Here is a 6,363-nt window from a genome sequence, read left to right as displayed (position 1 = left end):
TATATATTGATAACTTAATAATAGAATTTAGCTTTCATCTTCCTCATCATCATCCTCTTCCACACCTCAGTTAGTGCATTCTGTATTGGTGCAGCCACAAAGGTCGCAGCATGGTTCTTCAGAACTTGTGGTGGTATGACAGGTTTCTGATACCAAGTTATTTCTAGTGTGTCTTCTTTAGTCATGTGCCAGCCATTACCTTGAGGTGGAGGAATGTTGGGCTTAAAAGAAATAAAGTCTATATATGTGCGATGTTAATTCATACCATAAACAGCAATGGCATTATATCAAATTGTTAGTCAAGCTTGTGAAAGCTCTTTATTAGCAGTCATAGGGTGTGTAGATGTTAGCAGGATAATAATGAAGCCATGTTGAAGAAGAATTATTTAACACAAATCAACTGTTTTTTCTACTAAGATTACATTGCACGTATAGGTTTATGTTTGAGTTGAGTTATTTCCCCCTGCCGAAAAATTATGATCCTTAACCATATTAAAGAGTCTCAAGTTGAGATTTATTAATAATCTAGTTCAGCGCCACTATGTTTGGGGTTGTTGTTTCGCCTCAAACTACAACTGAAATAGATTGTCAATCTCTATAGCGGAAGGCCACACAAATCACAACATATACCATACACCTTTTATACCTATTATTCTACACACTCTATACATGCCACATCATCTTTCCTGCGTAATCTGTTAAATAAAATCATGCTTTGCAGTGTTGAGGTTTCACATGACAAACAAATATCAAAGATAGCACTAACAACAATAATATTCTTAAAAAGAAATAGAATAGGAAATTTACCTCTCGGCGTCATATACATATTATTTATCATAGCAGGATTTATGGTATTTCAGCTCTCGAGCGACAGCACCACTCCAGCTAAACTCCCGCAAAATACGTTCATCTCCAAGAATCTCTGCACAGTCCTGGAGTTTACTTTTGAAAAATAGCACAACCAATAGCACAACTCAAACATATACCATAAATCACATGTTACCTTTAGTAGGTCAAAATCGGATGATATCGCCATAATAATACTATGCTATCAAACCAACTAGATCAAATCAGCAATCACAGGTTATTTAAACATTCTTCACTGACTTACCTGCAGTTTTGGACTAGGTTTTTTTCGAAGTTTATCAATAGTAGTGGTTACACATCCAGTCTTGCTCTTGCGTTCCTTCTGACACAGAATACATATTGGAGGTAAGATTGGTCGGTGGTTTGCCACTCGTTTTCTCTTAGCAGGCCTAGGTGTCTCCCCTATACTCTCATTTTCCAATTGAGATTCATTAATATTGACAGCTGGGCCTGTCTCTGGCTGTGGTGATATTACGCAAAATGTGCAAGCTTACTTTCATTTTTGCAAAGAATATGTTTATATTATGATGGAATGAAAGGCTAATCTGGGGTGGCGGGTTCTTAACCAGGTAACTTAATAACACACAGTCAGTGTGTTATTAAGTTATTAAGTACACAGAGTGTGTACTCTGCGTAAAATAGTTGCATCTCATATCTACATAAGCCTTAACCCTTTTGCGATACTGACGCTGGTTGGCAGAGCGACTATTATGTCACCACGCGAACGTTTTTTATAAACTGATTTCTGGTTAGCGTATTGTCATTTTTTTATTTAATTTTTTTACCAATAGTAAACTACGATAGATTGGTTTCTGCTAGCAACAAAAATAAGCCGTTTTGAGAAACAAAAACGATCGTTTTTGTAATAGTGAATGAACGAAAAATCCGAAATAAAAATGTATTTAAATAAAATTGGGAATTCTGTTTGTAGCTTGTTTGTGCTTTTGCTTCTGCTTTCTGAATGTTTTCCCAGAGTGACACAACTTTATTTACTCTCATGGCGTCTTCCAAAGGCTATAAGCAAAGGAGATTGTTGTTTGAGATAGTATTACTCAACTCACTTCAGTTCTCCTTTGAGCTGATTGTAATGTTTTCTTGTGAGTGAAATGGCTGTAGCATTTCTCATGGCAGCTGATGGTGATATCTTGAGAGGTGTTGGTTGTGGTAGAAGATGATGATGCTCCTAGTCCCTTAGAAGATCGTTTCAAATATAGAGTCTGGATAAACTCCTTTGTGGCTCAAGATAATAGTTAATATATTGCTGAGCATATGAGTCAGCAGTGCCGAGCCGCTTTGATGATAAAACAATCACGTTACAGTTGTAATTTTCTGATTTCAGACAGTGAAAAGCACATGAGGTAGCAGCCTTTTTCTCTATTTCAACTTGCAAACATGCATGCGGCTTACGCACTACTTTCTTTAATAATAACAAACCGGATTACTCATAGTAAAGCGCATTGTTTAGCATGGCGTAGTAATTATAAAATCATGACTGTGCGTTGTGAAATAGTGCAACTGTATTTTGTAACATTTTTACTAGAAATGGCAAGTTTTCAAATTCCAAGAACTTTATTTTAGTTAATTTATGTTACATTAATTATTTTAAAATAATCAAAAAAACTTCTGCCGAGTGTTTTCTGATATTTTACAATTCAGCATCACATGCAGTGGACTACTGGTAAAAATCATCATCACTAAAAATTGTATCAAAATACTATGTTAACCTTCGTAACTATAGAAACCTATAATGACTTTAGTGCATTTTGTTGTTATGATCTGCAAGATTATATAACATTGCAATGTACTATGTGGACAGTTCTTACCTTCGAGACAGACATGTAACATAAATACTGAATCGAACTCGAATGAATTTAGTTTACTAAACACATACTTGGTGGAAGTTTTAACAAATTTCAAACTTTTGATACAAATTTTATCATTTATTCATTTGCGAATAATTTTTATTATAAAGGATACCGGATATACTGGAAACGGATAACTCGCCATGGCGATTTCAGCAACGTATATATTTTAATAATGTATGTAATCAGTACACAAATCGCCAAACTTTAAGTTCAAAATAAATTATTGTCGATATCGGTCCGGAACAAATTAGTCCTAACGAAAAAAAGACGAAGAAGCATCGTATTGCAAATACTTACGTCCCAAAATAATTATTAACAGAGGCACAATAACGTGTGGGCGCAATGCTAAAATATTAGCTATAGCTGGACAATCACAATCACAGATACACGAATACACACACAAAATTTGAGAAATATACATAGATGGAGTGGCGGTCAAATAGAAATGGTGCTCAATTAGAAGCTTCATGGCATGCATGCATATATACATGTATATATATGTATATATATATATGTATATATACATACATGTATATATATATGTGTATATATACATACATGTATATATACAGGACAGATAGCGCAGTTGGTAAGGTATCGGGACAGTGATCATTAGGTCCTCGGTTCAAAACCCCAACAACTGCACTTTTCCTTAGACAAGACCCTTGCTTGTATAATGTCTACAACCTCTATGATGAGAGCAATAACCAAAGCCATACCGGCTCGGACGTCGCCCAGTCAAACAAGGTGAAATAAGTGTGTCTGTAGCCCCACTTTTGAGTAAACCTCAAAAGTGGGGCTACATGGGAAGGATGCGTCAACTATGGATAAACATGCGCCCTGAATTGCCACTAACCGCTAAGCAACTTGTAGCTCAGAGGAGTAGCATAATCAAGCGGCACCTCATATCAGAACTTGAGGTAGATGAAATTAGGGAACACTTCACCCAGGTAACCTCGACCAACGAGGAGTGCATATCAACACACACCGTCACACATACACAATCTTGTGTTGACTCACAAGTTGAAGACATGCACTTTGACCATGACACAAGGGTGAAAGAGCTTGCTGAAAATATCATCAACAAGATGCCAGCTGCTAATGATTATGGAAGCAGGGTACCACCACGAAGAGTTAGCAAGACCATACCCAATAAGCTGTTAGAGGACATTAACATGGCACTGGAGTCGATCTCAACTAGATCGATCAGTGAGACTAATGCCTTAATCTGCAATACGGCAGCCGTCAGCTTGGAGGAGATGGGTATTAAGGCACTGTCAACAAGGCTTCAAGCCATTCCATCTTGGCAGCTGAGGCAGCAAAATAAGATCAAGGACTTGCGCAAGAGAGTTAGTAGGCTCAGTGAGAGATCTAACCACAATTTGGAGCGTTCAAAAAGGGAAGCCACAATAGAAGCTCTAGAATCTGCCAAACAGCAGCTAGTATCACTCTTGGCACGACTGAAGCGGTACACCAAAGAGCGGAATAACAAAAGAATGAACAAACTGTCATCAATAATCCATCTAGAGTGTATTCTCAGTTCAAAGGTGAACTGCAAAGGCCAATGTCAGAACCTCCCCGATCTAGCACTTAAAAGTTCTGGAAGGACATCTGGGAGAAAGAGACTACTCATAACACCACTGCAAATTGGCTGAAGAGGCTTAAAGAGAGCCATCAACACGCTGTGGCTCAGTAAGGACTCACCATCAGCGAAGTGGACATCAAGTGAAGAGTGCAGCGTATGAAGAACTGGGCAGTACCTGGTCATGACATGATTCAAGCCTTCTGGTTAAAGAAATTGACATCACTTCACACTAGAATGGCTAAGCAGATGGAATGCCTAATAGAACAAGGTGACCATCCGGAATGGCTGACCAAAGGACGAACTGTACTTCTGATAAAAGATCCAAAGCAGGGGCCGATTCCCAAAAACTATCAACCAATAACATGCTTGCCCACCACCTGGAAACTGCTCTCAGGAATAGTTGCAGACAAACTGGAAGAGCACATGAGTCACTATATGACCAGTGCTCAGAAAGGAATTGGGCGCAACACCCGAGGAGCCAAACAACAGTTTCTGGTGGATCGGACGGTCTGTCAAGACAGCAGGAGAAAGCAAACCAATCTTGCCATGGCTTGGATTGACTACAAAAAGGCCTATGACTCAATTCCCCATAGTTGGATACTTGAGTGCCTCAGTATGTACAATGTTCACCTTGCTCTTATGGCATTCATCAAGATGTCAATGACCAAATGGAAGACGGAACTGGAGGCTGATGGCAAAAAGCTGGCGAGTGTAAAAATTAAGCGAGGCATCTATCAAGGTAACTCCTTATCACCGCTGCTCTTCTACATATGTCTAAACCCTCTAAGCAATATGCTGGAGGAGACTCAATATGGGTTTCAGTTTAGGAGTGGCACCAAGATAAACCACCTCTTCTACATGGATGACGTCAAGCTGTACGCTAACAAAGAAAGGGACATTGATTCGCTAATACACCTCACTCAGGTATACAACAAGAACATCGGAATGACCTTTGGTATTGAGAAATGTGGAAGGCTAATTCTTAAGAAAAACCATTCTATGCTCACAGATGGCCTAAGAATGCCAACTGGTAGCATCAAAGATATTGAAGAAGGGTACAAGTACTTGAGGATTATGCAAAGCAACATCAACCATGATGTCGAAGTACGTCACAAAGCCATTACCGAACACAAGAAACGCCTTCGGCAGGTCCTACGGAGCCAGCTCAATGCCAAGAACTAAGTCATGGCAATAAATACCTACGCACTGCCAGTAATAAGATATCCATCAGGCATAATAAAGTGGACTGAGGAAGCCATCAAGGAAACAGATATAGCAACTCGTAAACTGCTGACCATGCATGGAGCGCTCCACCCAAAATCTGATACTACTAGATTGTATCTCGATAGGAAAGATGGCGGTAGGGGACTCAAGTGTACAGCAGACAGTGAAAGAGGAGGAGCAAAGCATCAAAGCATATGCAGCCTCCATGGCCACTTCAGATAAGTTGCTAGCTGAATTTCAATCGGCTGCTCTTACAATGGACCTGCGCCCTCATGATGAGGAAATTGACTGGCCCACGTAACCTCTTCATGGTGCTTACCACCGACAAATATCTAAGGTTGGCGATCTTCACCAGACATATATGTGGCTGAACAAAGGAAACTTAACGGCCAATACAGCGTCGCTAATCATGGCAGCCCAGGAGCAAGTGCTCCCAACAAGGCAACTCCAAACAAAAATCCAACAACCTAGAGACGATCCTAGATGCAGACTGTGCAAAAAAGCACATGAGACCATCCAACACATCATCAGTGGATGCAAGCAGCTAGCAGGAAACGCATACACTGAGTGGCATAATCATGTCCGCGGGTGTTGTGTATAGAAGTCTATGTGACGAGTATGGCCTTAACAAATCACAACACTGGTGGGAAGCTCCTACTAAGGTGAATGAAAATGACAGCGCTAAAATCCTCTGGGACTTCTACATCCGGACTGACAAGCATATCCTAGCAAACCAACCAGATATAGTGGTGGTGGACAAAGAGAACAAGAGGGCTACTATAATAGACATAGCAGTACCCAATGACTACAACATAGCCAGCA

This window comes from Watersipora subatra, chromosome 5, assembly GCF_963576615.1.
Source record: "Watersipora subatra chromosome 5, tzWatSuba1.1, whole genome shotgun sequence".
Taxonomy (NCBI): domain Eukaryota; kingdom Metazoa; phylum Bryozoa; class Gymnolaemata; order Cheilostomatida; family Watersiporidae; genus Watersipora; species Watersipora subatra.
Note: the sequence above shows the minus strand (reverse complement) of the source record.